Genomic DNA, 19,404 nt, shown 5'->3' with positions numbered 1-19,404 from the left:
GCTCAGTGCTCGGGTTGCTGGGTGCTCAGTGCTCACGGTGATCGGTGCTCAGTAATCAGGATGCTGGGTGCTCAGTACTCAGGGTGCTGGGTGCTCAGTCCTCAGGGTGCTCAGTGCTCAGGGTGCTGGGTGCTCAGTGCTCGGGGTGCTGGGTGCTCAGTGCTCGGGGTGCTGGGTGCTCAGTACTCAGGGTGCGCCGTGCTCAGTACTCAGGGTGCTGGGTCCTCAGTGCTCGGGGTGCTGGGTGCTCAGTACTCAGGGTGCTGGGTGCTCAGTGCTCGGGGTGCTCGATGCTCAGTACGTTGGGTGCTCAGTACTCAGGGTGCTGGGTGCTCAGTGCTCAGGGTGCTGGGTGCTCAGTGCTCAGGGTGCTTGATGCTCAGTACTCAGGGTGCAGGGTGCTCAGTGCTCAGGGTGCTGGGTGCTCAGTGCTCGGGGTGCTAGGTGCTCAGTACTCAGGGTGCTCAGTACTCAGGGTGCTGGGTGCTCAGGGCACGGGGTGCTGGGTGCTCAGTACTCAGGGTGCTGCGTGCTCAGTGCTCGAGGTGCTCGGTGCTCAGTACTCAGGGTGCTGGGTGCTCAGTACTCAGGGTGCTGGGTGCTCAGTGCTCAGGGTGATCGGTGCTCAGTGCTCAGGGTGCTGGGTGCTCAGTACTCGGGGTGCTCGGTGCTCAGTACTCAGGGTGCTGGGTGCTCAGTACTCAGGGTGCTGGGTGCTCAGTGCTCAGGGTGATCGGTGCTCAGTACTCTTGGTGCTGGGTGCTCAGTACTCAGGGTGCTGGGTGCTCAGTGCTCGGGGTGCTCGGTGCTCAGTACTCAGGGTGCTGGGTGCTCAGTGCTCGGGGTGTGGGTTCTCAGTACTCAGGGTGCTCAGTACTCAGTACTCAGGGTCCTGGGTGCTCAGTAATCAGGGTGCTGGGTGCTCAGTACTCAGGGTGCTGGGTGCTCAGTGCTCAGGGTGCTGGGTGCTCAGTGCTCGGGGTGCTCGGTGCTCAGTACTCAGGGTGCTGGGTGCTCAGTACTCAGGGTGCTGGGTGCTCAGTGCTCAGGGTGATCGGTGCTCAGTCCTCAGGGTGCTCAGTACTCAGGGTGCTGGGTGCTCAGTGCTCGGGGTGCTGGGTGCTCAGTGCTGAGGGTGCTGGGTGCTCTGTGATCGGGGTGCTGGGTGCTCAGTACTCAGGGTGCTCAGTGCTCGGGGAGCTCGGTGCTCAGTACTCAGGGTGCTGGGTGCTCAGTACTCAGTGCTCGGGGTCCTGTGTGCTCCGTGCTTGGGGTGCTGAGTGCTCAGCGCTCTGGGTGCTTAGTGCTCAGTACTCAGGGTGCTGGGTGCTCAGTACTCAGGGTGCTGGGTGCTCAGTATTCAGGGTGCTCAGTGCTCGGGGTGCTGGGTGCTCAGTACTCAGGGTGCTGGGTGCTCAGTACTCAGGGTGCTGGGTGCTCAGTGCTCAGGGTGCTGGGTGCTCAGTACTCGGGGTGCTCGGTGCTCAGTACTGAGGGTCCTGGGTGCTCAGTACTCAGGGTGCTGGGTGCTCAGTACTCAGGGTGCTCGGTGCTCAGTACTGAGGGTGCTGGGTGCTCAGTGCTCAGGGTGCTGGGTGCTAAGTACTCAGGTTGCTGGGTGCTCAGTACTCAGGGTGCTGTGTGCTCAGTGCTCAGGGTGCTGGGTGCTCAGTACTCAGGGTGCTCGGTGCTCAGTACTGTGGGTTCTGGGTGCTCAGTGCTCAGGGTGCTGGGTGCTCAGTACTCAGGGTGCTGTGTGCTCAGTACTCAGGGTGCTCAGTACTCAGGGTGCTGGGTGCTCAGTCCTCATTGTGCTCAGTGCTCAGGGTGCTGGTTGCTCAGGGCTCGGGGTGCTGGGTGCTCAGTACTCAGGGTGCTGCGTGCTCAGTACTCGGGGTGCTAGGTGCTCAGTGCTCAGGGTGCTGGGTGCTCAGTACTCGGGGTGCTCGGTGCTCAGTACTCAGGGTGCTGGGTGCTCAGTACTCAGGGTGATGGGTGCTCAGTGCTCAGGGTGATCGGTGCTCAGTCCTCAGGGTGCTCAGTACTCAGGGTGCTGGGTGCTCAGTGCTCGGGGTGATGGGAGCTCAGTGCTGAGGGTGCTGGCTGCTCTGTGATCGGGGTGCTGGGTGCTCAGTACTCAGGGTGCTCAGTGCTCAGGCAGCTCGGTGCTCAGTACTCAGGGTGCTGGGTGCTCATTACTCAGTGCTCGGTGTCCTGGTTGCTCCGTGCTTGGGGTGCTGGGTGCTCAGCGCTCTGGATGCTTAGTGCTCAGTACTCAGGGTGCTGGGTGCTCAGTACTCAGGGTGCTCAGTGCTCGTTGTGCTGGGTGCTCAGTACTCAGGGTGCTGGGTGCTCAGTACTCAGTGTGCTGGGTGCTCATTCTCGGGGTGCTGGGTGCTCAGTGCTCGGTGTGCTGTTTGCTCAGTAATCGGGGTGCTGGGTGCTCAGTGCTCAGCGTGCTGGGTGCTCAGTACTCAGGGTGCTCGGTTCTCAGTACTCAGGGTGCTGGGTGCTCATTCTCGGGGTGCTGGTTGCTCAGTGCTCGGGGTGCTGGGTGCTCAGTGCTCGTTGTGCTGGGTACTCAGTACTCAGGGTGCTGGGTGCTCAGTACTCGGGGTGCTGGGTGCTCAGTGCTCAGGGTGCTGGGTGCTCAGTGCTCGGGGTGCTGGGTGCTCAGTGCTCAGGGTGCTGGGTGCTCAGTGCTCAGGGTGCTGAGTGCTCAGTACTCAGGGTGCTCGGTGCTCAGTACTCAGGGTGCTCAGCGCTCAGTACTCAGAGTGCTTTGTGCTCAGTGCTCAGGGTGCTGGGTGCTCAGTACTCAGGGTCCTTGGTGCTCAGTACTCAGGGTGCTCAGTGCTCAGTACTCAGCGTGCTTTGTGCTCAGTGCTCAGGGTGCTGGGTGCTCAGTACTCAGGGTGCTGGGTGCTCAGTACTCACGGTGCTGGGTGCTCAGTACTCGGGGTGCTGGGTGCTCATTACTCAGGGTGCTGGGTGATCAGTGCTCGGGGTGCTGGGTGCTCAGTACTCAGGGTGCTGGTTGCTCAGTGCTTGGGGTGCTCGGTGCTCAGTGCTCGGGGTGCTCGGTGCTCAGTACTCTTGGTGCTGGGTGCTCAGTCCTCAGGGTGCTGGGTGCTCAGTGTTCGGGGTGCTCGGTGCTCAGTGCTCAGGATGCTCGGTGCTCAGTACTCTTCGTGCTGGGTGCTCAGTGATCAGGGTGCTGGGTGCTCAGTGCTCGGGGTGCTCGGTGCTCAGTACTCAGGGTGCTGGGTGCTCAGTGCTCAGGGTGCTGGGTGCTCAATGCTCAGGGTGATCGGTGCTCAGTACTCAGGGTGCTCAGTACGCAGGGTGCTGTGTGCTCAGTGCTCGGGGTGCTGGGTGCACAGTGCTGAGGGTGCTGGGTGCTCTGTTATCGGGGTGCTGGGTGCTCAGTACTCAGGGTGCTCAGTGCTCGGGGAGCTCGGTGCTCAGTACTCAGGGTGCTGGGTGCTCAGTACTCAGTGCTCGGGGTCCTGTGTGCTCCGTGCTTGGGGTGCTGGGTGCTCAGCGCTCTGGGTGCTTAGTGCTCAGTACTCAGGGTGCTGGGTGCTCAGTACTCAGGGTGCTGGGTGCTCAGTATTCAGGGTGCTCAGTGCTCGGGGTGCTGGGTGCTCAGTACTCAGGGTGCTGGGTGCTCAGTACTCAGGGTGCTGGGTGCTCAGTGCTCAGGGTGCTGGGTGCTCAGTACTCGGGGTGCTCGGTGCTCAGTACTGAGGGTCCTGGGTGCTCAGTACTCAGGGTGCTGGGTGCTCAGTACTCAGGGTGCTCGGTGCTCAGTACTGAGGGTGCTGGGTGCTCAGTGCTCAGGGTGCTGGGTGCTAAGTACTCAGGTTGCTGGGTGCTCAGTACTCAGGGTGCTGTGTGCTCAGTGCTCAGGGTGCTGGGTGCTCAGTACTCAGGGTGCTCGGTGCTCAGTACTGTGGGTTCTGGGTGCTCAGTGCTCAGGGTGCTGGGTGCTCAGTACTCAGGGTGCTGGGTGCTCAGTACTCAGGGTGCTCAGTACTCAGGGTGCTGCGTGCTCAGTACTCGGGGTGCTAGGTGCTCAGTGCTCAGGGTGCTGGGTGCTCAGTACTCCTGGTGCTCGGTGCTCAGTACTCAGGGTGCTGGGTGCTCAGTACTCAGGGTGATGGGTGCTCAGTGCTCAGGGTGATCGGTGCTCAGTCCTCAGGGTGCTCAGTACTCAGGGTGCTGGGTGCTCAGTGCTCGGGGTGATGGGAGCTCAGTGCTGAGGGTGCTGGCTGCTCTGTGATCGCGGTGCTGGGTGCTCAGTACTCAGGGTGCTCAGTGCTCAGGCAGCTCGGTGCTCAGTACTCAGGGTGCTGGGTGCTCATTACTCAGTGCTCGGTGTCCTGGGTGCTCCGTGCTTGGGGTGCTGGGTGCTCAGCGCTCTGGATGCTTAGTGCTCAGTACTCAGGGTGCTGGGTGCTCAGTACTCAGGGTGCTCAGTGCTCGTTGTGCTGGGTGCTCAGTACTCAGGGTGCTGGGTGCTCAGTACTCAGTGTGCTGGGTGCTCATTCTCGGGGTGCTGGGTGCTCAGTGCTCGGTGTGCTGTTTGCTCAGTAATCGGGGTGCTGGGTGCTCAGTGCTCAGCGTGCTGGGTGCTCAGTACTCAGGGTGCTCGGTTCTCAGTACTCAGGGTGCTGGGTGCTCAGTGCTCGGGGTGCTGGGTGCTCGGTGCTCGGGGTGCTGGGTGCTCAGTGCTCGTTGTGCTGGGTACTCAGTACTCAGGGTGCTGGGTGCTCAGTACTCGGGGTGCTGGGTGCTCAGTGCTCAGGGTGCTGGGTGCTCAGTGCTCGGGGTGCTGGGTGCTCAGTGCTCAGGGTGCTGGGTGCTCAGTACTCAGGGTGCTGGGTGCTCAGTACTCAGGGTGCTGGGTGCTCAGTACTCAGGGTGCTGTGTGCTCATTCTCGGAGTGCTGGGTGCTCAGTGCTCGGGGTGCTGTTTGCTCAGTACTCGGGGTGCTGGGTGCTCAGTGCTCAGGGTGCTTGGTGCTCAGTACTCAAGGTGCTGGGTGATCAGTACTCGGGTTGCTGGGTGCTCATTACTCAGAGTGCTGGGTGCTCAGTGCTCGGGGTGCTCGGTGCTCAGTACTCTTGGTGCTGGTGCTCAGTACTCAGGGTGCTGAGTGCTCAGTGCTCGGGGTGCTCGGTGCTCAGTGCTCAGGATGCTCGGTGCTCAGTACTCTTGGTGCTGGGTGCTCAGTACTCAGGGTGCTGGGTGCTCAGTGCTCGGGGTGCTCGGTGCTCAGTACTCAGGGTGCTGGGTGCTCAGTGCTCGGGGTGCTGGGTTCTCAGTACTCAGGGTTCTCAGTACTCAGTACTCAGGGTGCTGGATGCTCAGTACTCAGGGTGCTGGGTGCTCAGTACTCAGGGTGCTGGGTGTTCAGTGCTCAGGGTGCTGGGTGCTCAGTGCTCGGGGTGCTCGGTGCTCAGTACTCAGGGTGATGGGTGCTCAGTACTCAGGGTGCTGGGTGCTCAGTGCTCAGGGTGATCGGTGCTCAGTCCTCAGGGTGCTCAGTACTCAGGGTGCTGGGTGCTCAGTGCTCGGGGTGCTGGGTGCTCAGTGCTGAGGGTGCTGGGTGCTCTGTGATCGGGGTGCTGGGTGCTCAGTACTCAGGGTGCTCAGTGCTCGGGGAGCTCGGTGCTCAGTACTCAGGGTGCTGGGTGCTCAGTACTCAGTGCTCGGGGTCCTGTGTGCTCCGTGCTTGGGGTGCTGGGTGCTCAGCGCTCTGGGTGCTTAGTGCTCAGTACTCAGGGTGCTGGGTGCTCAGTACTCAGGGTGCTGGGTGCTCAGTATTCAGGGTGCTCAGTGCTCGGGGTGCTGGGTGCTCAGTACTCAGGGTGCTGGGTGCTCAGTACTCAGGGTGCTGGGTGCTCAGTGCTCAGGGTGCTGCGTGCTCAGTACTCGGGGTGCTCGGTGCTCAGTACTGAGGGTGCTGGGTGCTCAGTACTCAGGGTGCTGGGTGCTCAGTACTCAGGGTGCTCGGTGCTCAGTACTGAGGGTGCTGGGTGCTCAGTGCTCAGGGTGCTGGGTGCTAAGTACTCAGGTTGCTGGGTGCTCAGTACTCAGGGTGCTGTGTTCTCAGTGCTCAGGGTGCTGGGTGCTCAGTACTCAGGGTGCTCGGTGCTCAGTACTGTGGGTTCTGGGTGCTCAGTGCTCAGGGTGCTGGGTGCTCAGTACTCAGGGTGCTGGGTGCTCAGTACTCAGGGTGCTCAGTACTCAGGGTGCTGGGTGCTCAGTCCTCAGGGTGCTCAGTGCTCAGGGTGCTGGTTGCTCAGGGCTCGGGGTGCTGGGTGCTCAGTACTCAGGGTGCTGCGTGCTCAGTACTCGGGGTGCTAGGTGCTCAGTGCTCAGGGTGCTGGGTGCTCAGTACTCGGGGTGCTCGGTGCTCAGTACTCAGGGTGCTGGGTGCTCAGTACTCAGGGTGATGGGTGCTCAGTGCTCAGGGTGATCGGTGCTCAGTCCTCAGGGTGCTCAGTACTCAGGGTGCTGTGTGCTCAGTGCTCGGGGTGATGGGAGCTCAGTGCTGAGGGTGCTGGCTGCTCTGTGATCGGGGTGCTGGGTGCTCAGTACTCAGGGTGCTCAGTGCTCAGGCAGCTCGGTGCTCAGTACTCAGGGTGCTGGGTGCTCAGTACTCAGGGTGCTCAGTGCTCAGTACTCAGGGTGCTGGGTGCTCATTACTCAGTGCTCGGTGTCCTGGGTGCTCCGTGCTTGGGGTGCTGGGTGCTCAGCGCTCTGGATGCTTAGTGCTCAGTACTCAGGGTGCTGGGTGCTCAGTACTCAGGGTGCTCAGTGCTCGTTGTGCTGGGTGCTCAGTACTCAGGGTGCTGGGTGCTCAGTACTCAGTGTGCTGGGTGCTCATTCTCGGGGTGCTGGGTGCTCAGTGCTCGGTGTGCTGTTTGCTCAGTAATCGGGGTGCTGGGTGCTCAGTGCTCAGCGTGCTGGGTGCTCAGTACTCAGGGTGCTCGGTTCTCAGTACTCAGGGTGCTGGGTGCTCATTCTCGGGGTGCTGGTTGCTCAGTGCTCGGGGTGCTGGGTGCTCAGTGCTCGTTGTGCTGGGTACTCAGTACTCAGGGTGCTGGGTGCTCAGTACTCGGGGTGCTGGGTGCTCAGTGCTCAGGGTGCTGGGTGCTCAGTGCTCGGGGTGCTGGGTGCTCAGTGCTCAGGGTGCTGGGTGCTCAGTGCTCAGGGTGCTGAGTGCTCAGTACTCAGGGTGCTCGGTGCTCAGTACTCAGGGTGCTCAGCGCTCAGTACTCAGAGTGCTTTGTGCTCAGTGCTCAGGGTGCTGGGTGCTCAGTACTCAGGGTCCTTGGTGCTCAGTACTCAGGGTGCTCAGTGCTCAGTACTCAGCGTGCTTTGTGCTCAGTGCTCAGGGTGCTGGTTGCTCAGGGCTCGGGGTGCTGGGTGCTCAGTACTCAGGGTGCTGCGTGCTCAGTACTCGGGGTGCTAGGTGCTCAGTGCTCAGGGTGCTGGGTGCTCAGTACTCCTGGTGCTCGGTGCTCAGTACTCAGGGTGCTGGGTGCTCAGTACTCAGGGTGATGGGTGCTCAGTGCTCAGGGTGATCGGTGCTCAGTCCTCAGGGTGCTCAGTACTCAGGGTGCTGGGTGCTCAGTGCTCGGGGTGATGGGAGCTCAGTGCTGAGGGTGCTGGCTGCTCTGTGATCGGGGTGCTGGGTGCTCAGTACTCAGGGTGCTCAGTGCTCAGGCAGCTCGGTGCTCAGTACTCAGGGTGCTGGGTGCTCATTACTCAGTGCTCGGTGTCCTGGGTGCTCCGTGCTTGGGGTGCTGGGTGCTCAGCGCTCTGGATGCTTAGTGCTCAGTACTCAGGGTGCTGGGTGCTCAGTACTCAGGGTGCTCAGTGCTCGTTGTGCTGGGTGCTCAGTACTCAGGGTGCTGGGTGCTCAGTACTCAGTGTGCTGGGTGCTCATTCTCGGGGTGCTGGGTGCTCAGTGCTCGGTGTGCTGTTTGCTCAGTAATCGGGGTGCTGGGTGCTCAGTGCTCAGCGTGCTGGGTGCTCAGTACTCAGGGTGCTCGGTTCTCAGTACTCAGGGTGCTGGGTGCTCAGTGCTCGGGGTGCTGGGTGCTCGGTGCTCGGGGTGTTGGGTGCTCAGTGCTCGTTGTGCTGGGTACTCAGTACTCAGGGTGCTGGGTGCTCAGTACTCGGGGTTCTGGGTGCTCAGTGCTCAGGGTGCTGGGTGCTCAGTGCTCGGGGTGCTGGGTGCTCAGTGCTCAGGGTGCTGGGTGCTCAGTACTCAGGGTGCTGGGTGCTCAGTACTCAGGGTGCTGGGTGCTCAGTACTCAGGGTGCTGTGTGCTCATTCTCGGAGTGCTGGGTGCTCAGTGCTCGGGGTGCTGTTTGCTCAGTACTCGGGGTGCTGGGTGCTCAGTGCTCAGGGTGCTTGGTGCTCAGTACTCAAGGTGCTGGGTGATCAGTACTCGGGTTGCTGGGTGCTCATTACTCAGAGTGCTGGGTGCTCAGTGCTCGGGGTGCTCGGTGCTCAGTACTCTTGGTGCTGGTGCTCAGTACTCAGGGTGCTGAGTGCTCAGTGCTCGGGGTGCTCGGTGCTCAGTGCTCAGGATGCTCGGTGCTCAGTACTCTTGGTGCTGGGTGCTCAGTACTCAGGGTGCTGGGTGCTCAGTGCTCGGGGTGCTCGGTGCTCAGTACTCAGGGTGCTGGGTGCTCAGTGCTCGGGGTGCTGGGTTCTCAGTACTCAGGGTTCTCAGTACTCAGTACTCATGGTGCTGGGTGCTCAGTACTCAGGGTGCTGGGTGCTCAGTACTCAGGGTGCTGGGTGTTCAGTGCTCAGGGTGCTGGGTGCTCAGTGCTCGGGGTGCTCGGTGCTCAGTACTCAGGGTGATGGGTGCTCAGTACTCAGGGTGCTGGGTGCTCAGTGCTCAGGGTGATCGGTGCTCAGTCCTCAGGGTGCTCAGTACTCAGGGTGCTGGGTGCTCAATGCTCGGGGTGCTGGGTGCTCAGTGCTGAGGGTGCTGGGTGCTCTGTGATCGGGGTGCTGGGTGCTCAGTACTCAGGGTGCTCAGTGCTCGGGGAGCTCGGTGCTCAGTACTCAGGGTGCTGGGTGCTCAGTACTCAGTGCTCGGGGTCCTGTGTGCTCCGTGATTGGGGTGCTGGGTGCTCAGCGCTCTGGGTGCTTAGTGCTCAGTACTCAGGGTGCTGGGTGCTCAGTACTCAGGGTGCTGGGTGCTCAGTATTCAGGGTGCTCAGTGCTCAGGGTGCTGGGTGCTCAGTACTCAGGGTGCTGGGTGCTCAGTACTCAGGGTGCTGGGTGCTCAGTGCTCAGGGTGCTGGGTGCTCAGTACTCGGGGTGCTCGGTGCTCAGTACTGAGGGTGCTGGGTGCTCAGTACTCAGGGTGCTGGGTGCTCAGTACTCAGGGTGCTCGGTGCTCAGTACTGAGGGTGCTGGGTGCTCAGTGCTCAGGGTGCTGGGTGCTAAGTACTCAGGTTGCTGGGTGCTCAGTACTCAGGGTGCTGTGTGCTCAGTGCTCAGGGTGCTGGGTGCTCAGTACTCAGGGTGCTCGGTGCTCAGTACTGTGGGTTCTGGGTGCTCAGTGCTCAGGGTGCTGGGTGCTCAGTACTCAGGGTGCTGGGTGCTCAGTACTCAGGGTGCTCAGTACTCAGGGTGCTGGGTGCTCAGTCCTCAGGGTGCTCAGTGCTCAGGGTGCTGGTTGCTCAGGGCTCGGGGTGCTGGGTGCTCAGTACTCAGGGTGCTGCGTGCTCAGTACTCGGGGTGCTAGGTGCTCAGTGCTCAGGGTGCTGGGTGCTCAGTACTCGGGGTGCTCGGTGCTCAGTACTCAGGGTGCTGGGTGCTCAGTGCTCGGGGTGATGGGAGCTCAGTGCTGAGGGTGCTGGCTGCTCTGTGATCGGGGTGCTGGGTGCTCAGTACTCAGGGTGCTCAGTGCTCAGGCGGCTCGGTGCTCAGTACTCAGGGTGCTGGGTGCTCATTACTCAGTGCTCGGTGTCCTGGGTGCTCCGTGCTTGGGGTGCTGGGTGCTCAGCGCTCTGGATGCTTAGTGCTCAGTACTCAGGGTGCTGGGTGCTCAGTACTCAGGGTGCTCAGTGCTCGTTGTGCTGGGTGCTCAGTACTCAGGGTGCTGGGTGCTCAGTACTCAGTGTGCTGGGTGCTCATTCTCGGGGTGCTGGGTGCTCAGTGCTCGGAGTGCTGTTTGCTCAGTAATCGGGGTGCTGGGTGCTCAGTGCTCAGCGTGCTGGGTGCTCAGTACTCAGGGTGCTCGGTTCTCAGTACTCAGGGTGCTGGGTGCTCATTCTCGGGGTGCTGGTTGCTCAGTGCTCGGGGTGCTGGGTGCTCAGTGCTCGTTGTGCTGGGTACTCAGTACTCAGGGTGCTGGGTGCTCAGTACTCGGGGTGCTGGGTGCTCAGTGCTCAGGGTGCTGGGTGCTCAGTGCTAGGGGTGCTGGGTGCTCAGTGCTCAGTGTGCTGGGTGCTCAGTGCTCAGGGTGCTGAGTGCTCAGTACTCAGGGTGCTCGGTGCTCAGTACTCAGGGTGCTCAGCGCTCAGTACTCAGAGTGCTTTGTGCTCAGTGCTCAGGGTGCTGGGTGCTCAGTACTCAGGGTCCTTGGTGCTCAGTACTCAGGGTGCTCAGTGCTCAGTACTCAGCGTGCTTTGTGCTCAGTGCTCAGGGTGCTGGGTGCTCAGTACTCAGGGTGCTGGGTGCTCAGTACTCACGGTGCTGGGTGCTCAGTACTCGGGGTGCTGGGTGCTCATTACTCAGGGTGCTGGGTGCTCAGTGCTCGGGGTGCTGGGTGCTCAGTACTCAGGGTGCTGGTTGCTCAGTGCTTGGGGTGCTCGGTGCTCAGTGCTCGGGGTGCTCGGTGCTCAGTACTCTTGGTGCTGGGTGCTCAGTCCTCAGGGTGCTGGGTGCTCAGTGTTCGGGGTGCTCGGTGCTCAGTGCTCAGGATGCTCGGTGCTCAGTACTCTTCGTGCTGGGTGCTCAGTCCTCAGGGTGCTGGGTGCTCAGTGCTCGGGGTGCTCGGTGCTCAGTACTCAGGGTGCTGGGTGCTCAGTGCTCAGGGTGCTGGGTGCTCAGTGCTCAGGGTGATCGGTGCTCAGTACTCAGGGTGCTCAGTACGCAGGGTGCTGGGTGCTCAGTGCTCGGGGTGCTGGGTGCACAGTGCTGAGGGTGCTGGGTGCTCTGTTATCGGGGTGCTGGGTGCTCAGTACTCAGGGTGCTCAGTGCTCGGGGAGCTTGGTGCTCAGTACTCAGGGTGCTGGGTACTCAGTACTCAGTGCTCTGGGTCCTGGGTGCTCCGTGCTTGGGGTGCTGGGTGCTCAGCGCTCAGGGTGCTTAGTGCTCAGTACTCAGGGTGCTCCGTGCTCGGGGTGCTGGGAGCTCAGTACTCAGTGTGCTGGGTGCTCAGTACTCAGGGTGCTGGGTGCTCAGTGCTCGTTGTGCTGGGTGCTCAGTACTCAGGGTGCTGGGTGCTCAGTACTCGGGGTGCTGGGTGCACAGTGCTCAGGGTGCTGGGTGCTCAGTGCTCGTTGTGCTGGGTGCTCAGTACTCAGGGTGCTGGGTGCTCAGTACTCAGGGTGCTGGGTGCACAGTGCTCAGGGTGCTGGGTGCTCAGTGCTCGGGGTGCTGGGTGCTCAGTGCTCAGGGTGCTGGGTGCTCAGTGCTCAGGGTGCTGGGTGCTCAGTACTCAGGGTCCTTGGTGCTCAGTACTCAGGGTGCTCAGTGCCCAGTACTCAGCGTGCTTTGTGCTCAGTGCTCAGGGTGCTGGGTGCTCAGTACTCCGGGTGCTGGGTGCTCAGTACTCACGGTGCTGGGTGCTCAGTACTCGGGGTGCTGGGTGCTCATTACTCAGGGTGCTGGGTGCTCAGTGCTCGGGGTGCTGGGTGCTCAGTACTCAGGGTGCTCAGTGCTCGGGGAGCTTGGTGCTCAGTACTCAGGGTGCTGGGTGCTCAGTACTCAGAGCTCGGGGTCCTGATTGCTCCGTGCTTGGGGTGCTGGGTGCTCAGCGCTCAGGGTGCTTAGTGCTCAGTACTCAGGGTGCTCAGTGCTCGGGGTGCTGGGTGCTCAGTACTCAGTGTGCTGGGTGCTCAGTACTCAGGGTGCTGGGTGCTCAGTGCTCAGGGTGCTGGGTGCTCAGTACTCGGGGTGCTCGGTGCTCAGTACTCAGGGTGCTGGGTGCTCAGTACTCAGGGTGCTGGGTGCTCAGTACTCAGGGTGCTTGGTGCTCAGTACTCAGGGTGCTGGGTGCTCAGTGCTCAGGGTGCTGGGTGCTAAGTACTCAGGGTGCTGGGTGCTCAGTACTCAGGGTGCTGGGTGCTCAGTGCTCAGGGTGCTGGGTGCTCAGTACACACGGTGCTGGGTGCTCAGTGCTCAGGGTGCTGGGTGCTCAGTACTCAGGGTGCTCAGTACTCAGGGTGCAGGGTGCTCAGTGCTCGGGGTGCTGGGTGCTCAGTACTCAGGGTGCTCAGTACTCAGGGTGCTGGGTGCTCAGTGCTCACGGTGATCGGTGCTCAGTAATCAGGATGCTGGGTGCTCAGTACTCAGGGTGCTGGGTGCTCAGTCCTCAGGGTGCTCAGTGCTCAGGGTGCTGGGTGCTCAGTGCTCGGGGTGCTGGGTGCTCAGTGCTCGGGGTGCTGGGTGCTCAGTACTCAGGGTGCGCGGTGCTCAGTACTCAGGGTGCTGGGTCCTCAGTGCTCGGGGTGCTGGGTGCTCAGTACTCAGGGTGCTGGGTGCTCAGTGCTCAGGGTGCTGGGTGCTCAGTGCTCAGGGTGCTTGATGCTCAGTACTCAGGGTGCAGGGTGCTCAGTGCTCAGGGTGCTGTGTGCTCAGTGCTCGGGGTGCTAGGTGCTCAGTACTCAGGGTGCTCAGTACTCAGGGTGCTGGGTGCTCAGGGCACGGGGTGCTGGGTGCTCAGTACTCAGGGTGCTGCGTGCTCAGTGCTCGGGGTGCTCGGTGCTCAGTACTCAGGGTGCTGGTTGCTCAGTACTCAGGGTGCTGGGTGCTCAGTGCTCAGGGTGATCGGTGCTCAGTGCTCAGGGTGCTGGGTGCTCAGTACTCGGGGTGCGCGGTGCTCAGTACTCAGGGTGCTGGGTGCTCAGTACTCAGGGTGCTGGGTGCTCAGTGCTCAGGGTGATCGGTGCTCAGTACTCTTGGTGCTGGGTGCTCAGTACTCAGGGTGCTGGGTGCTCAGTGCTCGGGGTGCTCGGTGCTCAGTACTCAGGGTGCTGGGTGCTCAGTGCTCGGGGTGCTGGGTTCTCAGTACTCAGGGTGCTCAGTACTCAGTACTCAGGGTGCTGGGTGCTCAGTACTCAGGGTGCTGGGTGCTCAGTACTCAGGGTGCTGGGTGCTCAGTGCTCAGGCTGCTGGGTGCTCAGTGCTCGGGGTGCTCGGTGCTCAGTACTCAGGGTGCTGGGTGCTCAGTACTCAGGGTGCTGGGTGCTCAGTGCTCAGGGTGATCGGTGCTCAGTCCTCAGGGTGCTCAGTACTCAGGGTGCTGGGTGCTCAGTGCTCGGTGTGCTGGGTGCTCAGTGCTGAGGGTGCTGGGTGCTCTGTGATCGGGGTGCTGGGTGCTCAGTACTCAGGGTGCTCAGTGCTCGGGGAGCTCGGTGCTCAGTACTCAGGGTGCTGGGTGCTCAGTACTCAGTGCTCGGGGTCCTGTGTGCTCCGTGCTTGGGGTGCTGGGTGCTCAGCGCTCTGTGTGCTTAGTGCTCAGTACTCAGGGTGCTGGGTGCTCAGTACTCAGGGTGCTGGGTGCTCAGTATTCAGGGTGCTCAGTGCTCGGGGTGCTGGGTGCTCAGTACTCAGGGTGCTGGGTGCTCAGTACTCAGGGTGCTGGGTGCTCAGTGCTCAGGGTGCTGGGTGCTCAGTACTCGGGGTGCTCGGTGCTCAGTACTGAGGGTCCTGGGTGCTCAGTACTCAGGGTGCTGGGTGCTCAGTACTCAGGGTGCTCGGTGCTCAGTACTGAGGGTGCTGGCTGCTCAGTGCTCAGGGTGCTGGGTGCTAAGTACTCAGGTTGCTGGGTGCTCAGTACTCAGGGTGCTGTGTGCTCAGTGCTCAGGGTGCTGGGTGCTCAGTACTCAGGGTGCTCGGTGCTCAGTACTGTGGGTTCTGGGTGCTCAGTGCTCAGGGTGCTGGGTGCTCAGTACTCAGGGTGCTGGGTGCTCAGTACTCAGGGTGCTCAGTACTCAGGGTGCTGGGTGCTCAGTCCTCAGGGTGCTCAGTGCTCAGGGTGCTGGTTGCTCAGGGCTCGGGGTGCTGGGTGCTCAGTACTCAGGGTGCTGCGTGCTCAGTACTCGGGGTGCTAGGTGCTCAGTGCTCAGGGTGCTGGGTGCTCAGTACTCGGGGTGCTCGGTGCTCAGTACTCAGGGTGCTGGGTGCTCAGTACTCAGGGTGATGGGTGCTCAGTGCTCAGGGTGATCGGTGCTCAGTCCTCAGGGTGCTCAGTACTCAGGGTGCTGGGTGCTCAGTGCTCGGGGTGATGGGAGCTCAGTGCTGAGGGTGCTGGCTGCTCTGTGATCGGGGTGCTGGGTGCTCAGTACTCAGGGTGCTCAGTGCTCAGGCAGCTCGGTGCTCAGTACTCAGGGTGCTGGGTGCTCATTACTCAGTGCTCGGTGTCCTGGGTGCTCCGTGCTTGGGGTGCTGGGTGCTCAGCGCTCTGGATGCTTAGTGCTCAGTACTCAGGGTGCTGGGTGCTCAGTACTCAGGGTGCTCAGTGCTCGTTGTGCTGGGTGCTCAGTACTCAGGGTGCTGGGTGCTCAGTACTCAGTGTGCTGGGTGCTCATTCTCGGGGTGCTGGGTGCTCAGTGCTCGGTGTGCTGTTTGCTCAGTAATCGGGGTGCTGGGTGCTCAGTGCTCAGCGTGCTGGGTGCTCAGTACTCAGGGTGCTCGGTTCTCAGTACTCAGGGTGCTGGGTGCTCATTCTCGGGGTGCTGGTTGCTCAGTGCTCGGGGTGCTGGGTGCTCAGTGCTCGTTGTGCTGGGTACTCAGTACTCAGGGTGCTGGGTGCTCAGTACTCGGGGTGCTGGGTGCTCAGTGCTCAGGGTGCTGGGTGCTCAGTGCTCGGGGTGCTGGGTGCTCAGTGCTCAGGGTGCTGGGTGCTCAGTGCTCAGGGTGCTGAGTGCTCAGTACTCAGGGTGCTCGGTGCTCAGTACTCAGGGTGCTCAGCGCTCAGTACTCAGAGTGCTTTGTGCTCAGTGCTCAGGGTGCTGGGTGCTCAGTACTCAGGGTCCTTGGTGCTCAGTACTCAGGGTGCTCAGTGCTCAGTACTCAGCGTGCTTTGTGCTCAGTGCTCAGGGTGCTGGGTGCTCAGTACTCAGGGTGCTGGGTGCTCAGTACTCACGGTGCTGGGTGCTCAGTACTCGGGGTGCTGGGTGCTCATTACTCAGGGTGCTGGGTGCTCAGTGCTCGGGGTGCTGGGTGCTCAGTACTCAGGGTGCTGGTTGCTCAGTGCTTGGGGTGCTCGGTGCTCAGTGCTCGGGGTGCTCGGTGCTCAGTACTCTTGGTGCTGGGTGCTCAGTCCTCAGGGTGCTTCGTGCTCAGTGTTCGGGGTGCTCGGTGCTCAGTGCTCAGGATGCTCGGTGCTCAGTACTCTTCGTGCTGGGTGCTCAGTGATCAGGGTGCTGGGTGCTCAGTGCTCGGGGTGCTCGGTGCTCAGTACTCAGGGTGCTGGGTGCTCAGTGCTCAGGGTGCTGGGTGCTCAGTGCTCAGGGTGATCGGTGCTCAGTACTCAGGGTGCTCAGTACGCAGGGTGCTGGGTGCTCAGTGCTCGGGGTGCTGGGTGCACAGTGCTGAGGGTGCTGGGTGCTCTGTTATCGGGGTGCTGGGTGCTCAGTACTCAGGGTGCTCAGTGCTCGGGGAGCTCGGTGCTCAGTACTCAGGGTGCTGGGTGCTCAGTACTCAGTGCTCGGGGTCCTGTGTGCTCCGTGCTTGGGGTGCTGGGTGCTCAGCGCTCTGGGTGCTTAGTGCTCAGTACTCAGGGTGCTGGGTGCTCAGTACTCAGGGTGCTGGGTGCTCAGTATTCAGGGTGCTCAGTGCTCGGGGTGCTGGGTGCTCAGTACTCAGGGTGCTGGGTGCTCAGTACTCAGGGTGCTGGGTGCTCAGTGCTCAGGGTGCTGGGTGCTCAGTACTCGGGGTGCTCGGTGCTCAGTACTGAGGGTCCTGGGTGCTCAGTACTCAGGGTGCTGGGTGCTCAGTACTCAGGGTGCTCGGTGCTCAGTACTGAGGGTGCTGGGTGCTCAGTGCTCAGGGTGCTGGGTGCTAAGTACTCAGGTTGCTGGGTGCTCAGTACTCAGGGTGCTGTGTGCTCAGTGCTCAGGGTGCTGGGTGCTCAGTACTCAGGGTGCTCGGTGCTCAGTACTCAGGGTTCTGGGTGCTCAGTGCTCAGGGTGCTGGGTGCTCAGTACTCAGGGTGCTGGGTGCTCAGTACTCAGGGTGCTCAGTACTCAGTGTGCTGGGTGCTCAGTCCTCAGGGTGCTCAGTGCTCAGGGTGCTGGTTGCTCAGGGCTCGGGGTGCTGGGTGCTCAGTACTCAGGGTGCTGCGTGCTCAGTACTCGGGGTGCTAGGTGCTCAGTGCTCAGGGTGCTGGGTGCTCAGTACTCGGGGTGCTCGGTGCTCAGTACTCAGGGTGCTGGGTGCTCAGTACTCAGGGTGATGGGTGCTCAGTGCTCAGGGTGATCGGTGCTCAGTCCTCAGGGTGCTCAGTACTCAGGGTGCTGGGTGCTCAGTGCTCGGGGTGATGGGAGCTCAGTGCTGAGGGTGCTGGCTGCTCTGTGATCGGGGTGCTGGGTGCTCAGTACTCAGGGTGCTCAGTGCTCAGGCAGCTCGGTGCTCAGTACTCAGGGTGCTGGGTGCTCATTACTCAGTGCTCGGTGTCCTGGGTGCTCCGTGCTTGGGGTGCTGGGTGCTCAGCGCTCTGGATGCTTAGTGCTCAGTACTCAGGGTGCTGGGTGCTCAGTACTCAGGGTGCTCAGTGCTCGTTGTGCTGGGTGCTCAGTACTCAGGGTGCTGGGTGCTCAGTACTCAGTGTGCTGGGTGCTCATTCTCGGGGTGCTGGGTGCTCAGTGCTCGGTGTGCTGTTTGCTCAGTAATCGGGGTGCTGGGTGCTCAGTGCTCAGCGTGCTGGGTGCTCAGTACTCAGGGTGCTCGGTTCTCAGTACTCAGGGTGCTGGGTGCTCATTCTCGGGGTGCTGGTTGCTCAGTGCTCGGGGTGCTGGGTGCTCAGTGCTCGTTGTGCTGGGTACTCAGTACTCAGGGTGCTGGGTGCTCAGTACTCGGGGTGCTGGGTGCTCAGTGCTCAGGGTGCTGAGTGCTCAGTACTCAGGGTGCTCGGTGCTCAGTACTCAGGGTGCTCAGCGCTCAGTACTCAGAGTGCTTTGTGCTCAGTGCTCAGGGTGCTGGGTGCTCAGTACTCAGGGTCCTTGGTGCTCAGTACTCAGGGTGCTCAGTGCTCAGTACTCAGCGTGCTTTGTGCTCAGTGCTCAGGGTGCTGGGTGCTCAGTACTCAGGGTGCTGGGTGCTCAGTACTCACGGTGCTGGGTGCTCAGTACTCGGGGTGCTGGGTGCTCATTACTCAGGGTGCTGGGTGCTCAGTGCTCGGGGTGCTGGGTGCTCAGTACTCAGGGTGCTGGTTGCTCAGTGCTTGGGGTGCTCGGTGCTCAGTGCTCGGGGTGCTCGGTGCTCAGTACTCTTGGTGCTGGGTGCTCCGTCCTCAGGGTGCTGGGTGCTCAGTGTTCGGGGTGCTCGGTGCTCAGTGCTCAGGATGCTCGGTGCTCAGTACTCTTCGTGCTGGGTGCTCAGTGATCAGGGTGCTGGGTGCTCAGTGCTCGGGGTGCCTGGTGCTCAGTACTCAGGGTGCTGGGTGCTCAGTGCTCAGGGTGCTGGGTGCTCAGTGCTCAGGGTGATCGGTGCTCAGTACTCAGGGTGCTCAGTACGCAGGGTGCTGGGTGCTCAGTGCTCGGGGTGCTGGGTGCACAGTGCTGAGGGTGCTGGGTGCTCTGTTATCGGGGTGCTGGGTGCTCAGTACTCAGGGTGCTCAGTGCTCGGGGAGCTCGGTGCTCAGTACTCAGGGTGCTGGGTGCTCAGTACTCAGTGCTCGGGGTCCTGTGTGCTCCGTGCTTGGGGTGCTGGGTGCTCAGCGCTCTGGGTGCTTAGTGCTCAGTACTCAGGGTGCTGGGTGCTCAGTACTCAGGGTGCTGGGTGCTCAGTATTCAGGGTGCTCAGTGCTCGGGGTGCTGGGTGCTCAGTACTCAGGGTGCTGGGTGCTCAGTACTCAGGGTGCTGGGTGCTCAGTGCTCAGGGTGCTGGGTGCTCAGTACTCGGGGTGCTCGGTGCTCAGTACTGAGGGTCCTGGGTGCTCAGTACTCAGGGTGCTGGGTGCTCAGTACTCAGGGTGCTCGGTGCTCAGTACTGAGGGTGCTGGGTGCTCAGTGCTCAGGGTGCTGGGTGCTAAGTACTCAGGTTGCTGGGTGCTCAGTACTCAGGGTGCTGTGTGCTCAGTGCTCAGGGTGCTGGGTGCTCAGTACTCAGGGTGCTCGGTGCTCAGTACTCAGGGTTCTGGGTGCTCAGTGCTCAGGGTGCTGGGTGCTCAGTACTCAGGGTGCTGGGTGCTCAGTACTCAGGGTGCTCAGTACTCAGGGTGCTGGGTGCTCAGTCCTCAGGGTGCTCAGTGCTCAGGGTGCTGGTTGCTCAGGGCTCGGGGTGCTGGGTGCTCAGTACTCAGGGTGCTGCGTGCTCAGTACTCGGGGTGCTAGGTGCTCAGTGCTCAGGGTGCTGGGTGCTCAGTTCTCGGGGTGCTCGGTGCTCAGTACTCAGGGTGCTGGGTGCTCAGTACTCAGGGTGATGGGTGCTCAGTGCTCAGGGTGATCGGTGCTCAGTCCTCAGGGTGCTCAGTACTCAGGGTGCTGGGTGCTCAGTGCTCGGGGTGATGGGAGCTCAGTGCTGAGGGTGCTGGCTGCTCTGTGATCGGGGTGCTGGGTGCTCAGTACTCAGGGTGCTCAGTGCTCAGGCAGCTCGGTGCTCAGTACTCAGGGTGCTGGGTGCTCATTACTCAGTGCTTGGTGTCCTGGGTGCTCCGTGCTTGGGGTGCTGGGTGCTCAGCGCTCTGGATGCTTAGTGCTCAGTACTCAGGGTGCTGGGTGCTCAGTACTCAGGGTGCTCAGTGCTCGTTGTGCTGGGTGCTCAGTACTCAGGGTGCTGGGTGCTCAGTACTCAGTGTGCTGGGTGCTCATTCTCGGGGTGCTGGGTGCTCAGTGCTCGGTGTGCTGTTTGCTCAGTAATCGGGGTGCTGGGTGCTCAGTGCTCAGCGTGCTGGGTGCTCAGTACTCAGGGTGCTCGGTTCTCAGTACTCAGGGTGCTGGGTGCTCATTCTCGGGGTGCTGGTTGCTCAGT

The sequence above is a fragment of the Microtus oregoni genome, unplaced genomic scaffold, assembly GCF_018167655.1.
Source record: "Microtus oregoni isolate MIOR12 unplaced genomic scaffold, Mior012 000051F_ref0000332, whole genome shotgun sequence".
Lineage (NCBI taxonomy): Eukaryota > Metazoa > Chordata > Mammalia > Rodentia > Cricetidae > Microtus > Microtus oregoni.
This window is presented reverse-complemented; position numbering follows the sequence as displayed.